The following is a 21,922-nucleotide window of genomic DNA, read 5'->3' as shown; positions in this document are numbered from 1 at the left end:
GGCTAAAAAATATCCATTGTATTTGACAATTGGAAGGCGTTAGTGATGAGAAGAAAGATTTTCCTGGAGTGGCGGGGGTGACAGACTGATTATAACGTGTTAAACAAAGTAAGAGTTGGAAGACTGGAAAACAAAAATATGTTAATTATTTGAGAAGATTTCCTGGAAAGGAAACTGTACAGATTGTGTGTTATCTGGAAGGGAAAATGGGTTAATCGGACGAGGAGCTTGTTTAACACTCCACCAGCTGTGCAAGTCCCCCTTTTCAAGAAGCAAACTTTTGGAAGAAAATGCTATAAATTTGCACAGGTCTCATTGGTTAGACTGTGTTTCACGGTCACAGGAGAGGCTGGGAAAATGACTGCTTTTCCAGGAACACCACTTCCCTGAATATGATAAAGATCCTATTAACAAGGAAGAAAGGGTGAACATATNCCCTACAAAGGGTCAGATATTGTGCTTAATTATGTGCCAGATTCCTTTTAAATATTGTCACTGATACTAAATAAGGGTGCACTTTTTGTACATCTCATCAGTACACTTGGCTTGCTCTACCCACTTTTCTATTACTGTGATTCTATTACCACTTTCAAGGTCTAACTTAAAGGTGAATTTAGTTTGGATTTGCAGACACGAGAGCCATATGGAAGCAATTAGGGACATCAGTGCTTTCTGTCATTGCTCTTAAGGACCCTACTTCCCTTACTTTGTTTCATCTCTACTAGCCCATGATGAGTTGCTAGAGTTTGGGTTGCTGATGATTTCTTCAAGTCTTAAGTATGTCATGTAAGCTTCACTGTAGTGTCATTTAAACATATGCTGAGTTGTATAGCTCAAAAGGGTGTCTCAAGGACAGAGAAATGCCCCCCAAATCCCAACTAGCAGAATGTGGGACAGATGGCATCCTCATTACATCTAGCTACCTAATTACCTACTGGCGTTTCACACAGGACAGGTGCTTCTCTTCCTAGAATTATCAAAACCAAGTGCTTAGGTTGTATTTCACAGGGACAGAAGTGGGGAGAAAGTATTTTCATAGGATGATTCTACATAAAGAGGAAATCCTTCAACGAATATTTGTACATTTGTACAATTCTCAAATCGGTACACTTACTCTGAGTAAGCAGTAAATAAGGTACTGTTAAAGAGAACATTTCCAAAGATAGATGCATTGTTACTCATGTTTCCCAGTCTCTGAATTTATATACATCGCTTCTCAGAATTTGCAGTGTTTTTAGTGAGTAAGAGGGGCAGAATGTGTTCAAATGTAACCCCTACATGCTCTTAAAAAGACAGAAATATTTTCCTGAAAGTGACTCACTGTTTCAGTGTGACTGTATCTGCACTCAGTCTGGGAAGATTTCTGCATACAATTTCTCCTGTGAGGAGTAAAGACAGTATTCAGCTTTGGTTAGAGTTTGTGTTAGGCTTTCATTTTCATAACTTCAACCAAATTCTATAGACTGCCTACAGTGTATCTTAGTTATAATAACCTGGGAATATGAAAGTGAGAAAGACACTTGTGTTGCCCTAAAGAAGTTTAAATTTTGAGAGCAGTGAGAAAATGAGATGTATGCTGAGAGTACAGGGCTATGAAGAAGCCTGTAGGTAACATGGGAAGTAGTCAGTGTAGAGGTAAAACAGGAAGTGGTGTGTCAGTTTAAAACAATAGCATTTAAGGGGCACCTAGGTAGCTCAGTCAGTTAAGTGTTGGACTCTTGATTTTGGCTCAGGTCATAATTGCACAGTTCGTGAGTCTGAGCCTCGTATTGGGCTCTGCTCTGACAGCATGGAGGCTGTTTGACATTCTCTCCCTCCCTATCTCTCCCTCTTTCTGCCCCTTCCCCTGCTCATGCTCCATCTCTCCAAGTAAATAAAATTTAAATTTTTTTTTTAAATAAGTAAAATTTTAAAAATAGCATTTAGGACCTGATTACAGTCCATAAACACAAAACTAGCCCTCTTTGTTTCACTATTTATTTCAATATAAATTAACAATTTTAAGGATTAACTCAAGATTATAATCTAATGTAAGATTAACTCAAGAGCCAAATGATATATCTATGAAACTATTTGCCAATTTTCACTGAAAATAATTCTCATCCTTTAAACTTTATTACTTTTGTGTAGTTTTTAATAGTTCTTGTTTCTAATTGTATTGGCTTCCACTGAAGTTGGAACAATGTGTACCTCATGGTGCCTTAGCACAGGTACCCAGTATCAATTCTCTTTCATGGTCCCTTTTGCCCTCCATTTTCCAGAACACTTGATAGTCCCTCCTGATTATTTATGTGGGCTGCAAATTTTCTTTTGCTACCTCCCCTTCTCTATATTCCTTTCCAAGCCTCCTACTTTTGTGCATGCTGACTAGAATTCCAATGATGCACATATTTTGAATTGCTGAAATCCTACGAAATTATAAAATCAATGACTTCAATCTAAGAATACCAACACTAAACAACAACAACAAAAAACTATTTATAGTGGGTAAGGCTGTTTTACAGCTAACAGTTAACAATGTGATACCAAAATCTTGTTGGGAGATGCTGCAAATTTGAAGCACTGTTTGGATTTTTAAGCTCTCTTTATGTTTTATATGTAGTATTTATGAGAATTAATAACCTTGATGTCTCTGATGTTTTCTATGAAAAATTGATTTTCACATGTTGACGGCTTCTTCTCGATCTAAAATTGTGGATTTTTTTTTCTGGGTGATTTCAGAGATCAGAAACCTCTTGATAACTTCATATTACAAATTTGCAATTAGTTTCATACTGAGAAAATCCTTAAAATGATTATAATAGCTTCAGATAAATAAATAAATCTTTGGGGAAAGAGTAGAGTCCACTATGTGCAATGTGTTTGGAAAATAAATTATCTAAATATATGTTAGTAAATATTTTATGTGATTATATGTATGTATATATGTATATATGCTTATATATGTGAATATATACGCATTTATGTGTCTGCATGTATTTTAACATATAGGTTAATACTATGCTTTTGTATTCCTTGGAGTCGACTAATTTTGACACTTTGTTGGGTCATTCTTATTCCCAATAAGCCTCATTATCTTCAGAAGACTAGGTGAGAATATATAATGATGATAGAATAGAATATTCTTCTGACACTTACCCTGGAATGTGGAAACAATAATACACATCTTCTATTACTTCCTCATGTAGCTAAGTGGTCCATTTCCATATCTACTAGGATTTTTTTTCCTCGAATTGCGTAAGATACAATATGTGGGACAGATGGAAACTCCCTAAGATCAACTCCGTAATTATCTACAAACTTTTATTTCAGTTCAGCCTTCCTGAATTCAAAGTCGCAGCACTCTGACACTTGGGACTGGATTATCTTCGTGTGTGTGTGTGTGTGTGTGTGTGTGCATGTACATGTCTCAAGATATTTTTTGTGCATTGTAGGATATTTAGTAAAAGATGAAAGATTTATGTGATCTGAAGAGAAACCAGAGCATTTTAGGATATTTAGAAACATCTCTGTTACCACCTAGATGCTGGTAGCATCACACCCTCAATCTGTGACAATCAAAAATGTCTCCAGACATTGCCACATGTTCCCTAGGGGCAAAATCACCCTGGTTCTATTTCTTGGAATGAATGATCAGACTTGTCCTTTGGTCAGGTCTACACTGATGAGTCTGGGAAAGCCATGAAACTCTAAATTTTTTATGTTCTTATCATTAAAAATGAGCATTTAATCCTTATTGCCTATGTATTTATTAGTGTGGTAGCAAGAATTAGTTATAAATGTCTTAGTAAAGATAGATGTGTATTACTCGTGGTTCTCATGGTTCTTTTTTTCCCTCCACAAAACGGATGTTTAAAACAGACATTAAATCCTATATGAAACATAATTTAAGCCAAAGGATTAATTCTGGTTTAAATTTCTGTGTCATTGGAGTGGTTTTTTTTACTTGCATCTTCTTGCCCCATAATGCTATAAGATACCTAACATTGCTGGCATCCTGCCCCTTGGAAAAGGTACCTACGACACCACACTCAGCTGCTGCTGCTGCCCTCATCTCACCGTAGGGAGAGAAGTGGCGCATGTTCTGAGGTTGCTCAGGCAACATGTGGAAAGCCACCCTGAGCACAGGCCAGGAAGAAGTCCAAGTTTTCAGCCCACCTTGTGGGATACTGAGATCCCCACTTGCTCCCCTTCACGTCCTATCCTGAGCACGCTTAGCAGTCACTGATTTAAGTTAACAAATCAATTTCAAGCTACAAATGCTCTTGGTAAATAGAACTACTGCCAGTTGACTGGCTGTATGACACACCACAACATGACAGGCATGGAAATTTCACCATCAGTGAGACAGGACAGAGTCCATCCACTTGAAACACTGGTTAGATCGAACCTCAGCTGTAGAAAATTTCTCTGCCTTGCGTTATCACAGCTGTGCTGACCAAGTGCCCTTGCCCAAAAAGTAAACAAACTAGCAAAACCCTAGTCTTTCCACAAAACCCTTTCAATTGCCACTAGTACTCTTTTGGAGGAAATATATTTACTTGGGAATTTACTTGGAAAAATAAATTATTCCAAGTTTGAATATACAAAGTGTATAAATATATATAATAGATTAAAATTATATAAATATAAATTTATTTATAAACATGTAATGTATATATAATATATATAAAGTACATATAATATATAAAGACTGTATATATAATATACATATAAAGTATATGTATATAAAGTCCCACTGTCCCAAGTTCTTTATGATGTCATCATGATCATCACCCTGAGTTTTCAAGCAAGAAATCCAGGCACCCTCCTCTACCCACCACTTCCCCTCATTCTCTCTCTCACCAATCAATCTGATGGCCATTAACACCTTCTTATTCCAATATTTACATATCTACTAAGTTCACCACCTTCCATGCATCCCACTACCATTCTACTCCCTATTATACTTCTTCCTTTCATCTGGATTATTACAATATTATCCTAAATGGTCACCCAGCTTTACAGCACGCATCAGACTGTTCTGTAAATACCCACGTGATTCATTTTCTGAAATGCAAATCTGATAGTATCTCTGCATGCTCTAGACCATTCTCAAGTGAGACAGCTGAGTCCAGCTCCCTTCCTCCGTATATCTCCTACAATGCCATGTATACAGTGGGAGCTCAAGAAATAGCTGCTGAATGTGCCCTCTTGGAGCATTATCCATATATGACTGCATTCCAGTAGAGGGCAGTTTCTCACCCAGAAACTTCCAAATAAGCACTTTCCAAATGAGGCTGTTTGGGTTTGAAGGCTGACTCTACTTACTTGGTCCATTACTCAAATACACATAAGACAGGAAAGAAATTCCGACAAAGAAAATTCTGACAAAGAGCACTGAAATCCACACATGAATATGTGGTAGGTAACTGAAACTTTATCTCTTAAATTAGAAGAAACATAGATTCAAATTGAAGTCTGGTGCTGTGGATCTGAGAGCATGTCCAGTGTTGTGGAAGAAGAGCAGAGAATTGGAATTAAAAAAAAAAAAAAAAAAAAACTGGGTCCAGAGTCTGAGTCCTGTCCAAATATTTTTTCACCTTCTATTAGATTCTTCATCTAGAAAACAGAAGGGGGAACACTATGTGACTAAGGGAAAACTGATATACAAAAAGAAGCACTCAGCTGTGAGCTATTACAAATGCACATCCACAAACAAATTTTTCTTATCATTTGGGTTATTCTCAATTCCTTAAAACTTATGCGCAAATTCTGACAGCTTTGACAGTGACAATATGACCCTACATCTCAGGTTAAGAACATTTTCTTTACAATTTACACCATAATTTCCTGTTTGGCTTATCATTTAATCCTTTGGAAAATCCTGGAGGGTTATATATTTTTATTCTCTCTAATTACATAAGAAATGAACACGGAAAAGAAGATTTAAACTTAATTGAAACAGCTATATTTGTTTTGTTCAAATATCCTTCTCTTCTTTTAAAAGGAAAGATGGTTAGAAACAAACTATATCAAGAAAACATTTTCATCTTCACAAATACATCTGAAAAATATTGGGATTGAAAAATGGTTTACCATAAATGGGGAAAACACAGATTTTCATGTTTTCCACTGACACAGTTACCTCAAATTACCACTGCATTGCAGTAAGTCTTTGGAGATCAGGGAGTATATTTAAACAGAACAAAGAAGCTTTAGTCCAGAGTTAAATATAGGATGTGCAGTACTTACAACGAGGCTGTGCAAATCACACAAGAACAAATGCTTAGTCCAAAGAGAAGAAAAATCTTTCAAAATCGGTCCTTTAAAGCTCAATGCAGTTTTACACTTCAACTGGTTGTTTGGACATTAGATTTTCTATACCCTAAGAACAGGACATGTAATGGGGGACTATGAGAAGAATCATTCCCTTTCCTTGGAACTGTGGTTAGTATTCTAAGATCATGCTTCATTTTAGGAATCAGGGACCTAAAATGACTGGGGTCGGAAATTCCACTGTTCAACTTATTTAAAAAAGCAGAACAATGCACACACAGTGGTATTATGTTAAACTTCCCTAATAAATTGAGCATATAACCCATCTTTTTTTTTTTTTTTAAATGTTTTTTATTTATTTCTAGGAGAGAGAGAGAGAGACAGCGTGAGCAGGGGAGGGTCAGAGAGAGAGGGAGTCACAGACCGAAACAGGCTCCAGGCTCTGAGCTGGCAGTCAGCACAGAGCCCGACGCGGGGCTCGAATCCACGAACCGCAAGATCATGACCTAAGCGAAAGACGGACGCTTAACCGACTAAGCCACCCAGGCGCCCCGAGCATATAACCCATCTTGTTCCTAACCTGGATACGTGTTACTCTATATTTGCATACACTGTTATCTATATATATTCTATGTCTACCCATGCTGATTAATTGGGAATAAATATTAAAGAGTTGAAAGTCAGAGAACTGAGATCTAGAGTCATTCTGAATTTAACAAAGAAAACAGGTCCCTGATGACTTGTACTTTTGGTCTTTTTTTTTCTTATATAAGAAATGGGAATAACATTGATCTACCTCCTTCAGCTATTTAAAGAATCAGACGGTAGAAAAGAATTTAAAGTATTTCGTAAACTGTAAACACCATATATATCCATGGTAGCGTCATTAATATTATTTTTTTGTTCCAAAGAAGGTGTAGTAAGATAGGACTAAAGAAAACTTCTTAAATGAACAGACAGAGATCTCAGGAAATGAATAAGGTATTTGCTTGTGATTAGATAGATGTTTCTGTGTGATGCGGTTACTGTAACAAGAGAATTCCAGAAAGATCTAACCTAAGCTGGACTTGGCTTGACACTGCGTGATACTGCCTTGTTTCTGTCACTGCACACCTACATATATTGTCTATCCGGAAATCTTCTCAGTTTGTAAACATTCAAGACCCTTAAACTGCAATTGTTTGGCTCTTGGTGATATATAGCTAAGGAAAAGCCCAGAAATCAAAAAGAAAAAGGGAGGGCTGCTTTCCTAATGTTGTTTTCACTGAGTGGAAATTTCCTAAGTCCACAGTTAAGGAATGTCTGAAATGCGGTATGCAGTTTGCCATGCTCTCATAGCTGAGCTTCTTTAGAATCCCAATCACAGATTATGACTCCTTCTCATCACTGTAATCCCGGCAGCCACCACCAAGAACTGGGAGTTGGCATGCAAACGAAACCCATATATCGTTTCTGTCTTGGGCTGAAGCCTGAGCTTGGCGTGTCTTCACAGGCAGTTATAACTTTTTTTGATTAGAAGAGAAGTACTGCCATCATCATCTGTAGCTCTTATATATAACTATAAAATATTGAAGTTCAACCTCTGATCGTTAACTTTGGGATGAGAACTTCTTTTAATGATCATTTACTATACACCACCGATTTGAGAATTCAAATGAAATAGATTGCACCTATCTCTCGTTGTCTCTTTGGAATATTTTTTGCTGTAGTTCTTAATGTATATCGACACGCATCAGATATCTCCCCCTGGGTGGAAGCCACTGTGACGTTTCTTTTTGCATTCACATCATGCCATTCTCAGTGTCTTAGTAATCTTTGAAAGAGGGTGACAAGGGTCACTGGGAGATGAGCAACATAAACCAGAAGCAATTTATTTATAGAAACACAGCCACATGCTGTTTAGTAGTCGAAGAAATTCAGGACGTGTTCAGTTAAAGAATAGGTGATGTGCAAGCCATACTAGCAAAGCTTTAAAGTCTGAAAAGAAGGGCTCAAGTTCAGTTCTGCCAGTTACCAGCTTTTGAGCTTTAAAGAAGTCCTTCTTTGCACTTTTAATTTAACAGCAAAATGAACATATAGATACTTTACAGGGCTATTAAGGACGAAGGGTCTCATGTAAGTCTGTGGTTTACTACCCAGACAAACGTGGATGATATATAAGGACATTTAAGGACTTAAATAGACTGATGTCAAAATAAGGAAGTGACTGGTCTTTAGCCACAGCAACATATACATAGTACAGTCATTGCTTGAGTCAGTCATTCGTTTGTGATAAGTCAATATTTGGTGATTTATAGGATTTTGTCTTTGTTGTCATTTTCTCTTTGTTTATTAAAAGTAGACATATATTATTTACATGTCATACAATCATTGACTTTAGTTTCAGTTCTGTGAGTTTTGATAACTGTATATACCCCTACCCCAACCCAAAACAAGAGTTAGAACGTTCCCACTACTCCTGAATGTTTCTTTCTGTACTGTAATCAATATACCCATGTTAGCAAAAGCAATAATTTCTTTTCTTTTTAAGTGTTTATTTATTTTGAGAAAGAGAGAGAGCGAGAGCAAGAGGGAGAGGGAGAGCACGAGCAGGCAAGGGACAGACAGAGAGAGAATCCCAAGCCAGCTCTGGACCATCAGCACAGAGCCTGAGGCAAGGCTCAATCCCAGGAGATGCAAGATCATTACCTGAGCAGAAACCAAAAGTTTGGGGCACCTGGGTAGCTCAGTTGGTTAAGCATCCAACTTTGGCTCATGTCATGATCTCGCGGTTTGTGAATTCGAGCGTGCATCGAGCTCTGTGCTAACAGCTCAGAGGTTGGAGCCTGCTTCGGATTCTGTGTCTCCCTGTCTCTCTCTACCACCACCCCACTCACATTCTGTCTCTCTCTCAACAATAAATAAACTTTAAAAAAAAAAGAAACAAAGAGTTGGACAATCAACCTACTAAGCCACCTAGGCCCCCCAAGGGGCAATCATTACTATCACCATAGATTTGTTCTTTTCCTTTATTTTGGGTTTTGAAGTATTCTTTTGCCTATAGTTTTTTGTTCAGTAAAAGTTGGAGATTCACCTGTGATGGAGGATATCAGTAATTTGTATGTTCCCTCTACTGGTTAGTATTCCATTGCACGAATATGTGAACATTTTCACCTCTTTTTTTATATTGAAGGACACTTGGCTTTTTCCAATTTGTGGCTATATAAATTAGTTTGCTATAAATATTTTTGAACAAGTTTTTTTTTTTTTTTTTTTGTAAACATTTCTCTTGAGAGTGGGACCTCTCCTAGGAGTTCTGTTTCTCTGTGGGCTCTATCTCTTTGGGAGTGGGATCACTGAATCATAGAGTGTGAGTGTAAAACGGAACATCTACACTGGAAAATTATCAGTATTTTATAAAAGTAAATATATATCTAACCTATCTAACATCTACTATATATGTGCTAGACTTTAAAGAAAATTTCCAGGGCTGCCTGGGTGACTCAACTGATTGACTGTGTGACTCTTGATTTCAGTTCAGGTCATGATCCCAGGACTATGGGATCAAGCCCTGTGTCCAATTCCATGCTGAGTGTACAACGGGCTTAAAGATTCTCTCTCTCACTCTGCCTCTCCCTTGCTTGCCCTCTCTCACCACCCGCCCCCTCTCTCTTGCAAATAAAAACAAAAAACATTTCCAAGTTGTTCTTCAATATGTTTGTATACATTTTATATTGTTACTGACATTGCATAATGATTCCAGTCACTCTACATCCTAACAACTGTGCTTGCATTGGTAATCCATTCATCTTCATTTGGCATTGTCAGTGTTTTTGTTTGCTTTTGTTTTTTAATTTCTTCCATGTTAGTTGCAACTAACATGGGTTAGAATTCATTCTTTTTAATTGTTAAATGGTATTTTATTATACAAATAACTGAACTTGTTTAGCTACTTCTCTTGCTGATAGACATTTGAGTTGTTTCCAGATTTTGTCTATTGTGGATAAAACTGTTATAAGCATACACATACACATCTTCTAACAGACCATTATTTTCATTTCCCTATTTAAGAGTTGGATTTCAATGAATTGTTTATATCAAGGATTAGCAAACTGCTCTCTGTGGGCCAAATCTGGCCCTACTGCCCGTCTTTGTAAAGAAAATTTTACGAACCCACATCATGCTCATTTGTTTATGTATTGTCTATGGCTGCTTTGGCTACAATGGCCCAAACTGAGAAGTTGTAGTAGAAACCGTACAAACTGCAAAGCTTAAACTATTTATTTCTGGCCATTTACAGAAAAAGTTTACCAACTTTTAATTTAGATATACATTTATCTTTATAAAAGAACTGCCATAATTCACAAAAGCAGTTATATACCTGTAAATTCACAGTAACAATAGATACATGGCAGTTTCATACCTGTGTCGTTCTTGATATTGTTACTCCTTTTATTTCACACATTCTAATTTGTTGAACTGACCATCCACGGTGGGTTTTAAATTGCATTATGCTGATGACCAAAAATGTTGATCACTTTTTTATGAGCTTATTGATCATCCATAAATGTTCTTTTGTGAACTGTCTGTTGAAGTCTTTTGCCAATTGTTACATTGTCCATCTTTTTAGTGTTCTTTTTAGTGTTCAGATGTAGGAGTTCCTTATGTATGCAAGACACAAGTCTTTTTTAAAGATATATGTATTTTCATTTTTATCTCGGTTTTGACTTTATCATTCTCTTCATGGTATGTTTTGATGAACAGGAAGTTTATATTTATAGGAGGTCTTATTCGTCACTCATTTGTGAAATGAGGCCTTATCTGAAAATCTTTGCCTATTCCAAGGTAACAAAAATACTCTGCTAAATTTTTAAAATAAATTTACAAGTATGTTCCATCTCATATTAATTGTGTCTGGAATGGGGTAAGGGGCAAAATTCATTTTCCTTCCATGTCGATATCCAGATGTTAAAGCACTTTTTGTTTCCCCTTTTCATTGATTTGGAACCTTGGTCAAAAATCAATTAATCATATATGCTGGAGTTTACTTCTGGATTCTATACTCCACTTACCCATTTGTCTTTCCTAACACAAACACTATACTGTCATTATCACTGCAGCTTTATATGATATTGAAATAAGTTAGTGTAAATCCTCCAAATTTTTGCATTACTTTAAAATACTGTTTTAGTTTTTAAGTTTTTGCATTTCAGTGCACAATATCTTTAAAAGAACATGTGGGGTTTCTACTGAGATTGTATTGAATCCATACATTGAGTAGGGGAAAATGAAAATCTTTTTTTTAAGTTTATTTTTTATTTTTTGAGAGAGAGAGAGAGAGGGAAGGAATGATGAGCAGAGACAGAAGGGCACAAAGGACCTGAAGCAGGCTCCATGCTGACAAAAGACATCCCGATGTGGGGTTCAAACCCACGAACTGAACTGTGAGATCATGATCTCAGCCAAAGTCAGGTGGTTAACCGACTGAACCACCCAGGTACCGAGGGATAATGGATATCTTAACTACATTGAGTCATAATAATCCATGTATAATCCACAAGTCATATATTTAGGCCTATTTTAACTTGGCATTTTCTATTTTTTTGTATTCCTATTTTCTACTGATCTTATAGATATTTTGCATATATTTCATATTTTATATCTAGGCACTTAAGTTTTACATATAAAGTATTCAATTCCTAGTATTTACTTCTCATATACAGATATACAGTTTTATATGTAACTATTTATTTCTAGTTTATATATGTATAATTAGTTTTATTAGCTGCCAGCCTTCTAATACTAACCTATGCTACAAACACAGACAAGTAAAGTAGGCAGTATCACACAGTCAAAGTTTCTCTCTTTCTTCCTCTCTCTTTCTTTTTTTCAAGCTCCTTTAGGGTCCCAAATTGACCAAGAAGAAAAGAGAGATAGCTAAGGTGTCCACATATCCTGCTAGAAAACTCCAGAGATGAGGTGACTGCTCCATTGACCAAAAGGAGCAGAGGACAGCCTATATGAGCACCTAACCCCCGTTCCCTGCCTTATAGACAAATGAGCCAAACCCTGACTCCTCTTTACACACTCTAACCGCATATGAGGGAAAGAAGAGGGAAGGAAGAATTCCCTGAGTCACTGAAAAATGGTACCAAAGAAAAAATATAATTGAACTGAGATTAGATCATCTGTAGATTCCCTCCCCTTAAATTTATATATTCCTTGTACAGATGAGTTACAGTGTGAGCTTTAAAAATCAATATGCATATATTTTATGAAATATAAAAATATATATGATCACATAAAAGCTTGTATATATTCATGATGTATAAATCATATAGCTTATAATATAACTAAGTACTTTTTAAGTGCTTAATATGTGCTTTCTATAGTAAAATACAGTAAGTATAACATGAAGGATATAACATAGGACCTAAGTGCTTTATATGTGTTACTTTGTTAAATTACCTGTGAATTCTTATAGGCTACATACTACTATGGCCTTCTTTTAGAAGTTAAAAAATTAAAGTCAGGGTGCCTGGGTGGCTCAGTTGGTTGAGCATCCGGTTTCAGTTTAGGTCAGGATCTCCCAGTTCACGAGTTCAAGCCCCAAGTCGGGCTCTGAGCTGACAATGTGGAGCCTCTCCCTCCCTCTTTCCCTTTCTCACTGCCACTTCCCTGCTCATTCTCCACCCCCCCCCCCCGAAAAAAAAACAACTTAGAAAAAATGAAGTCAGAGGAAGTGGATGGGCAGGGTAGCACGTACCAGGCAAGGTCCTTGATACATACTCTTATCTACTCACAGAGTGAAGTAATTACCACCTCACAAAGAAATCAGCTATGGAGAAGTAAAAGTGTCTACATATAAAAACTGTGATATTTGCAAAAAGGAGTAGGATTTGTTCCAAATTCTAGCTCAGGTACTTCCTAACTGAATGGTTTTTGTCAATTAATTTTACCTTCCTGATCTTTAATAAAAAGAACCACCCATGCACATACTGAAAATTCAAAGAGATAATGTATACAAAGTCCATGGTGGGCAGTAATTTTTTTTCTCAGACAAATAGCCAATAAATCTGAATAGGATATTAGTGATGAAATAGAAAATACAGTGTTCGACTCTTATTTGTACCATAGACTTATTTAAAATATTCTAGATGTTTGTTAAATATATTTCATACTTCTCTCGTACTGGTTCTGAAGTAGTAACTATATAAAGGCAGATCATCATGGAAATTTCAAATGCATATATTGGCTAAGATTTAGTAACTCTATTTCTGTTTCACACTTAATCTCTTTCAGTGAAAAACAATCATTTTTTGCTTTAAGATGAAGTGTTTTGAAAACGACTAAAAGAAAGGCAAGCCTTGTTTGCTTATGTAACACATTCTTACATGGGCTTCTATGTGTAATATATTGTTTATCCATACACTTTTGGTACAATGTAATTGATCTGTGAAATGGAAATAATTGCTTACATTTTCCTCTCAGGATAAAGTCATACATAATAACTTCCACAATGAATGCAGACCCCTGACTATAGTAAAACACTGGCACAAGTCCCTGGAAAATTTATAAGCTCAACTTCTTGGGAGGTTTCTGTTTCAAATCTGCATTTCCTTAAAAATACTGAACAGGATAAGATCTCATTTCTCATAGGAGCATTGTTTTAGGCCATTCAACATTTCCACATCAAGTGTCACTTAAATTCTTCCAGCTTTGTCAATGGTCTCACACTCAAGCTAAATTATAAGATGTTAATGGTACCTGTAAAACAATGATTCCCCAAAGCTTTTAATGAAGTGAATCAGAGGGTGACTGTGTGGCTCAGTCCGCTAAGTGCCTGACTTTTGATTTTGGCTCAGGTCATGATCTCACAGTTCATGGGTTTGTACGTTGCACTGGGCTCTGAGCCGAAAGGGCAGAGCTTGCTTGGGATTCTCTTTCTCTCTTTCTTTCTGTCCATCGCGTCCACCCCTCAAAATAAATAAACTTAAAAAAATTAAAGTGAATTAGATAGCATGGAAAGAATCAATGTACCTGAAATGAGAGACAGAAGAAAAAAGCAGTGATTTTAAGTTTTAAAAGAGGGTAAAAGCTGGCAACCTCTCCCTAATTTCTCCACAGGGCTGACTCCCATCCTTTCATTTTGAATCTATTTTACTTTTCTCTCTTCTGTTCAGAGTTTTCCTCCTTGTTGGATTGTTAATGATATCACCACTCATGTGATGGAACCCAGGGTACAAAAAATTAACAACAGTTGCCTCAAATTTTCTTAGATGAATGATGAAAACTGTGTAGTATCTTTCAGTACAAAACAAAACAAAACAAAACAAAAAACACTTCATTCTCAAAAACTGTAGAGCTGAACTCCTCCTGAAAGGTCAAATGTGAAAGCTTTGTAATCAAACTCTTCTTACCCTTGTTGAGAAGATAAAATAGCAATATTAATTATAAAATATATTTAGGTGATTATAATAATGTACACTCTCTTCTCTTTCCAGCTGGGAATCACCTAAGTACTCCCACACTGGCCTCAAGAGACAGAAATACAGAATCCTCCCCCTCCTCCCAGAGGGTCCAAAAGGGATCTTAAGTTGAAGGTAGGGGTTTCAGTGAGGCATCCTCACTGGGTCGCCAAATCATGTGGTACCCAAACCCTGAAGACACACCCAGGGTATTTCTTCCATCTGCAGGAAGATGGTACAACTTACAGAGAGAAAAGACTGATCTCAGGCAAGACAATGTCCCCTCAACTGTGAATGGATAACAGAGGATAAAGGCAATTCTCACAGTGACCTAAGGAATTCTGTCTCAGAAGAAGTGCTTAGATTGCTTCTCAGATCCAGCACCCTTCCTTAGAAATTTCCATGAGTCTAGCAGTCTTTCCATATACCCATTCACTCACTATCTGCATAGTGGATCCACAGCAGGACCTCTCTCAGGGAATATAAATCCCTGGCACCTGGGCCCCCCGACTTTCTCCGTTTATACCCCCTTCTGGGTGTTTAGCTCTTAGTTCCTATATCTAAAAGAATCTGACTGTCCCCTTTCCCTTCAGACAATTCAGCTTCAATGGCTTCATGAGCGCTGACACAAAAACTTTTAAGACCAAATCAACTATCACTGGCTCCTTTACAACCCAGAAACATAAAAATGGTAGTTAATTCTCTTGAGGAGAAAACAATTTACTATGGATAAGACTTGACTACCTTACTAGCGATGGGATTGAGAGTGCCTACTATCTTCGTGGGGGTGGGGCATTGTCTATGGTGGTAAAAAACAAGAGGCAATTTAATTTATCAACAGGTTATCTGGCTACATCCAATTAATGGGCTACCCCAATTTCTAACCAGATCTAAAATTTACTGAGCACTAGAGGTTTTATAGGCATTATTAAATTTAATGTGAAAACACAACCCTGAGTTGTGTATATAACTGAGGAGACTGAGGCTTAGTGAGGTTACATGTCCAAGGTCACACAAGTTATAACACAGCCAGAATTCAAACTCCAGTCTGTCTAATTTAAGACCCTCCACTAGACCACTCCACCCCACTACTTCTAAACTGTTCCAGATATCTGAAAGTTGACTATTTCATAACAGCAATCTCATGAATCAACCCATCATTGGTGTCTCAACTGTTTGACATAGCCTATGTACAAACATATCAGATTTGCCAAAATATACTTTTAAGAAAATGAGAATCCAGGGTGCCTGGGTGGCTCAGTCAGTTAAGCATCAGACTCTTGGTTTCAGCACAGGTCATGATCTCATGGTTCCTGGGTTTGGGCCTGCACTGGGCTCTTCCCTGCACAGGCTCTTCGCTGGTGTGGTGGAGGCTGCTTGGGATGCTCTCTCTCTTCCTCTCTCTGCCCCTCCCTCATTTGCAGGTGCATTCTCAGAATAAATAAATATAGTGAGTACCTTGAATTGTGAGTACCTTGTTCTGCAAGTGTTCCACAAGAAAAGCAAACATTTCTAATAAATTTTAACTTGATAAATGAGAGATGTCTTGCAATATGGGTAGTACGTGATATTGAATGTCACAAGATTACAACTGAGCCAATGATTCCTGTCTGTCTGTCTGTCTCTCTACAGGATTGTGGGTGATTGTCTCCAATGCTCAGATGCTCAGTCTCAGGTACAGTGTTTGGCAGGAATCAGGGATTTTTCAGAACACTGGAAGGTGCCCACAACTGGCATTCATGTATTTTTTGTCACTTCAAAGCACCCATGGACAGTCCTTTGCTTTTCCATACAAGAGTAAGCTCAGGAATGCTTTGCTTCACTCTAGGCCAGGCTGCCTGCAGATATAGACCCTTTCCTCTGCTGCCTTATTGCTGGTTACATTAAATACAGTATATGACAAGAGTTTATTAATATTGTACTGTAGTTAACATCCATTAGTGATGAGTCGTCCTACACAATAACCCTCCTCTCTCGTCTCCCTCACACCAGCCACAAAGGTTTTCAAAGGTAATTGCATGTTAATTTGTCTATTTTTCTTTATATTTTGTATTTTCTTTATTACTTAATATTCTATAACAGTAATGAAATCATTTTTATATAATATTTTTGGGTTGTGGAATGAATCGTCTGAATTTCCATTATTTCTCATGGGGAAATTCACTTTGATATACAAGTGCTTTGGGTGACAAGCATGTTTCCAGAATGAATTATGCTCACCAATCAAGGTTTTACTGTAAACTTAAAAAAAAAAAAAAAGATTCCTCCCCTTATGAGGCAGACCTATCATTATTAAAAATTAAAAGAAAAAATTGCATGCTTATGATTATTAATTCAATAGATTAATTTTCTTTTTCAAATGTATGTTTCTGAGCTGGATCAGTATATTACCTCAGAAAGCCTCCTCTGCAAGCCTGTATCCTTGATCATCAATCCACATTTAACTTTAAGTATATTGTTAAAAGAGGTCTGGAGTGCTCAATTTCTGATTCATTTCAGGAGAACAGCTGGAGTCAAGAACTTGTGGCTATTTTTTTTTTTCTCCCAGAATTACTTCTGTAATTATTGCTGTATACTGTGGGCTGTGAAATATGTCTTTTTTACTCAGAATTATAGGAGAATTTGCACAAGGTCACCATGAGACTAATTTAGGGAGTAATTACTAACTTCATTTTCTTCCTTTGTCAGTACTCCCTAAGAAAATGTGTTCAAATGAAGTAATGTGGTTGGTTTTACCAGAATCAGTCTTGTTTCTCAGCCATATTATATGCTCAGATTTTTAGGCACTGAATTCTTTTTAAATTTCACACATTGGCAACAGTTAGAAGAAAATGAAATATGGAATATTTAATTGATGAGCCTTGGTTCCCTATCTTAGTACCCAGAAACGATTAAGGGATTGTAACTACAAAATGTCCTATCTGGAATAAGGCCATGTATTCAAATTCGAAAAGGATTGATGTGAAAAAAATATTTGGCTGTCTTGTTGCCACTGTAAATCTCTCACTGAATACAGCTAAGCATTATTAAATTGTGCTACTCAAATTTACTTTTACACTTTGGAGTGTGAACAATCCCCTCAAGCCTCAATACTTCTCCTTCACTAAATAAAAGCATGAACAGATCAGAAGCACTGAGTATTTCTGTCCTAGTATTATATATGCACTTCTGAAAAACCTCACTTTGTTTTTTTTTTTTTTTTAATAGTTTATTGTCAAATTAGTTTCCACATAACACTCAGTGCTCATCCCCACAAGTGTCCTCCATGCCCATCCCCCCCTCCCCCCACATCCATCAGTCCTCAGTTTTTGTCAGCATTCAAAAGTCTCTCATGGAAAACCTCACTTTGGAACAATCAGAGTTTATGGAGAAAAACAGGATTGAGGAGCACTACTCAAACCTATGGAACTTTGTAACCAGAACCTTAACAAAAATTATGATATTCTTAATAAAAACTAGTAGCACAGTTATTTTTTAAGCTGTTATTTATTTAATTTGAGAAAGACAGAGAGAGAGAGACAGGGGAGGGACAGAGAGAGAGAGGGAGAGAATCCCAAGAGGGCTCTGCACTGTCAGCACAGAGCCTGATGCGGGGCTTGAACCCACAAACTATGAGATCATGACCTGAGCTGAAACCAAGAGTGAGATGCTTAACCAACTGAGCTACCCAGGTACCCCAGTACTAGCACAGTTATATGCATTTTTTATATCTTAATTCAGACTTTTCTTTAAGGTAACACAAAGTAAAAACAAACAAACAAAAAACTGCCTGTGACTTACATATCAGTCCTTAGAAACAGAAGACTAACATTTAAGGGAAAAAATAAAGGATTACTGATTTGGAATATTTAATAAAGTAATAAACATCCAATGAGACTAATTTGAGTCTGAGGTTCTGATTCCATTAAAAATGAAACTGGAAATTAATTAGGAAACTGGGAAAAATCTTCACATTAAGGGAATGTAAGAACAATCTGAGGAAATTTTATCTTCTAATAAATTTGTGTAAATCATGGGAAATACAATCTTAAACATGCATCAATTTCCCCCATGTAATTCAAAAATGTGTGTAATTGTGTATAATATTAATGCCATATTAGATACTTCCTACTCTCTAAAATCCTACAACTTAATTTTACAAAATCTCAAATAATTTTAAATAATCACTTTAATACAAGCTTTAGAGTTAATATACAAGATTGACATAATCATATATGTAGATTTTTGTTTCTGTTAGGATAGTGACTAAGGAGGAGTTGATTCTCCTCTTGATTAGGTATTCTTGGATTGAATACCTAAAGATAATTGCATGGCCATCTTTCTGTTGCTGGGAAGCACCAGAGAAAGCTTTTTCTTGGACAGTGTGAAACCACATATAAATCCTAGCACTGAATATGGTGCTCTGTGACCTGTTGATGCATACTAAATGCTTGTTCTATTGACTCAATTTAATGACCTGTAAATAAGCTACTGACTCATGCCTTTAATAGCATTTCCTCTTGATGTTCAAGGTAGGTTTTATACACTTATGAATTTAAAGTCAACAATTGGATAGCAAATTATATGTTAAAAAACTATAGAATTATAGAGTTAAAACAGACCAAAGTCTTGTTTGTTTGTTTTTTTTATTCACATACCAATTCTCATTTCATGTTACTTGAAATCTTCATACGGAGTCATGTGCTAGTAAAGCCCCATTCTTCTCCAGCCAATTAGATACCCCTAGTTATAATCTTTGACAAGAGACTGGTCCAGTAAATTTATTCTGCATTCTACAACATACATCTATATAATCATACACTGGTGATGGAAGAAATGAGTCCTATTATTTGACCAAAGAAACTAGAAGAAATATATAGTCTAAACCTTGTTCAATTGCTTATTATTTTTAATAAGTAGTTTTTCTATTGATAGTAATCATTTATATCTATGCCACATAAATCAAATGCATTTCTACTATTCATGGTGTTGGAAGGCATAATCCTAGACCACTTAACAAAAACAAGCTTGAAATACTTCATTCTACTTTCCTGGAACTAATCACAGGATAATATTGAGCTTATAAAGGCTGGCTATAAATGTACCTAGAACATTCTAGGGCTATCTCCAATACAGAAGTTAGTGATTTACTACCAGTGCAAATAATGGGTTTACAGTAGCACTATGTGCAAAGAAATAGACTATTTTAACAACAAAATTCTTCTAAGCCCCCTTCATTAAAAAAACGTTTTCATCCAGAAATGGGAAAAGTGAGGCAAGCATACCAAACCACAGAATATAAAGAACTGAGTAAAAGACACCCAAGCAAAACAGAACCTAGTCAAATGCCCAAAGTACACAGCATTGATTTTAGTTTCAAATGACCTTGAATTTGAATTTTCAAGTAAAAAATTAAAAAAAATAGTGTTTATTTATTTTGAGAGTGGGAGACAGAGTGTGAGCAGGGGAGGAGCAGAGAGAAAGGGAGACACAGAATCCAAAGCAGGCTTCAGGCTCCGAGCTGTCAGCACAGAGCCCAATGAGGGGCTTGAACCCAAGGAACCACAAGATCATGACCTGAGCCAAAGTTGGACGCTTAAGTGACTGAGCCACCCAGGTGCCCCTCAAGTAAAAAGTTTTAAATCATAGCAGTGTTCTCTAACAAGCAACATTTTAATTCAAAAAAAGTTTACAGAAGAGGAAAATTGTATTGATTTTATTTTTTAAACTAGAGAACAGAAGGAGTCATGCTACTTAGAAATGTACCTTTTTTAATGCGGAAGATAATATACATTTCTTTATTCCTATCAGAAAACTTTGTCAACAATTTTGGAACATACCTTCTTTTATATAGCTTTGCTGAATGCTGTGAACAAAGGAGGCAATATAGCTAATGGTAATAAAATGAAATTTGATTTTTATTTTATTTTATTTTATTTTATTTTAGTTTAGTTTAGTTATTTATTTTGAGAGAGCAAGCACAAAAGCAGGAGAGGGCCAGAGAGAGAGGAAGAGAGAAGATCCCAAGCAGTCTCTCAGCTGTCAGTGCCAAATCCAAGGTGAGGCCCAATTCAAGGAACCATGAGATCATGACCTGAGCCAAAATCAAGAGTCAGATGCTTAATCAACTGAGTCCTCCCTGCACCACCATACAATGACATTTTAAAGGAGAAAACTCAAAAGTTTCAAAATTCATATTTAAATAACTTTTATATAATTGTTTCCAAACTTTTATCCAACCTAACTGTTCTGAGCATACTGCTCCGCTTAATTGGTAATGTATTTCAAAACAGTATCTTTTTTTTTTAAATTTTTTATTTATTTCTAGGAGAGAGAGAGACAGCGTGAGCAGGGGAGGGTCAGAGAGAGAGGGAGTCACAGACTGAAACAGGCTTCAGGCTCTGAGTTGGCAGTCAGCACAGAGCCCGACGCGGGGCTCGAACCCACGAACCGCGAGATCATGACCTAAGCGAAAGTCGGACGCTTAACCGACTAAGCCACCCAGGCGCCCCTCAAAACAGTATCTTTGAGGGACCAAAAGATATTGAACAAGGTCTACACATTTAAATGTAAGGTGAGTGCTATGTGGGTTTCTTACTCTTAAAATTACATTGCTTTTTATTTTAGTCAATATGTTAACAATATTTTCAAAGCAATTTAAGCATGTACAAATCTCTAACGTGAGCACTGGAAATTATGTTATCGCTAATAAATGAGGAAAATTAGTATGAAATGTAATGAATTTTCTTAACTACTTCCACAAATTAGAAGGTCCTGAATTCAAGATCTCCTACTTCGTCTCAATATTTATGTTTTTCCTTGTGCTTTTCATAACCAAAAATATTTTTGAGGTCTTTCAGCCCCAATACCACCTTGTTTTAAGAAAAGATTCTGTTGTATAATTAGGTCAAAAAAAAAAACTAATGAAGCTCCCCTGTGAGATTTTCCACTCAGATAATGAATTACAGGAATGCTCTCTAGAAATGTGAATGGCCAAAAAGTGATGGCTATATTCAAGATAGCAGTTTAATCTTCATTGTTAGAAAACATAGGCAAAGTGATCCCCGTTCAGAGATTATCGTGTTATCCAGGGAATAGATTGTTTTCCATCTTAATTGACAGATCTTAAAAGAGCTTTTTAAAGAATGTCCACATTGCCAGAGACACTGTATAAATATAGAAAAATTTACGCTGTCTAAACAGCCAAATAAAGATGGATAAATGAGGAAATGGCCTGT

This window comes from Crocuta crocuta, unplaced genomic scaffold (genome assembly GCF_008692635.1).
Source record: "Crocuta crocuta isolate KB4526 unplaced genomic scaffold, BGI_CrCroc_1.0 scaffold164, whole genome shotgun sequence".
Lineage (NCBI taxonomy): Eukaryota > Metazoa > Chordata > Mammalia > Carnivora > Hyaenidae > Crocuta > Crocuta crocuta.
Note: the sequence above shows the minus strand (reverse complement) of the source record.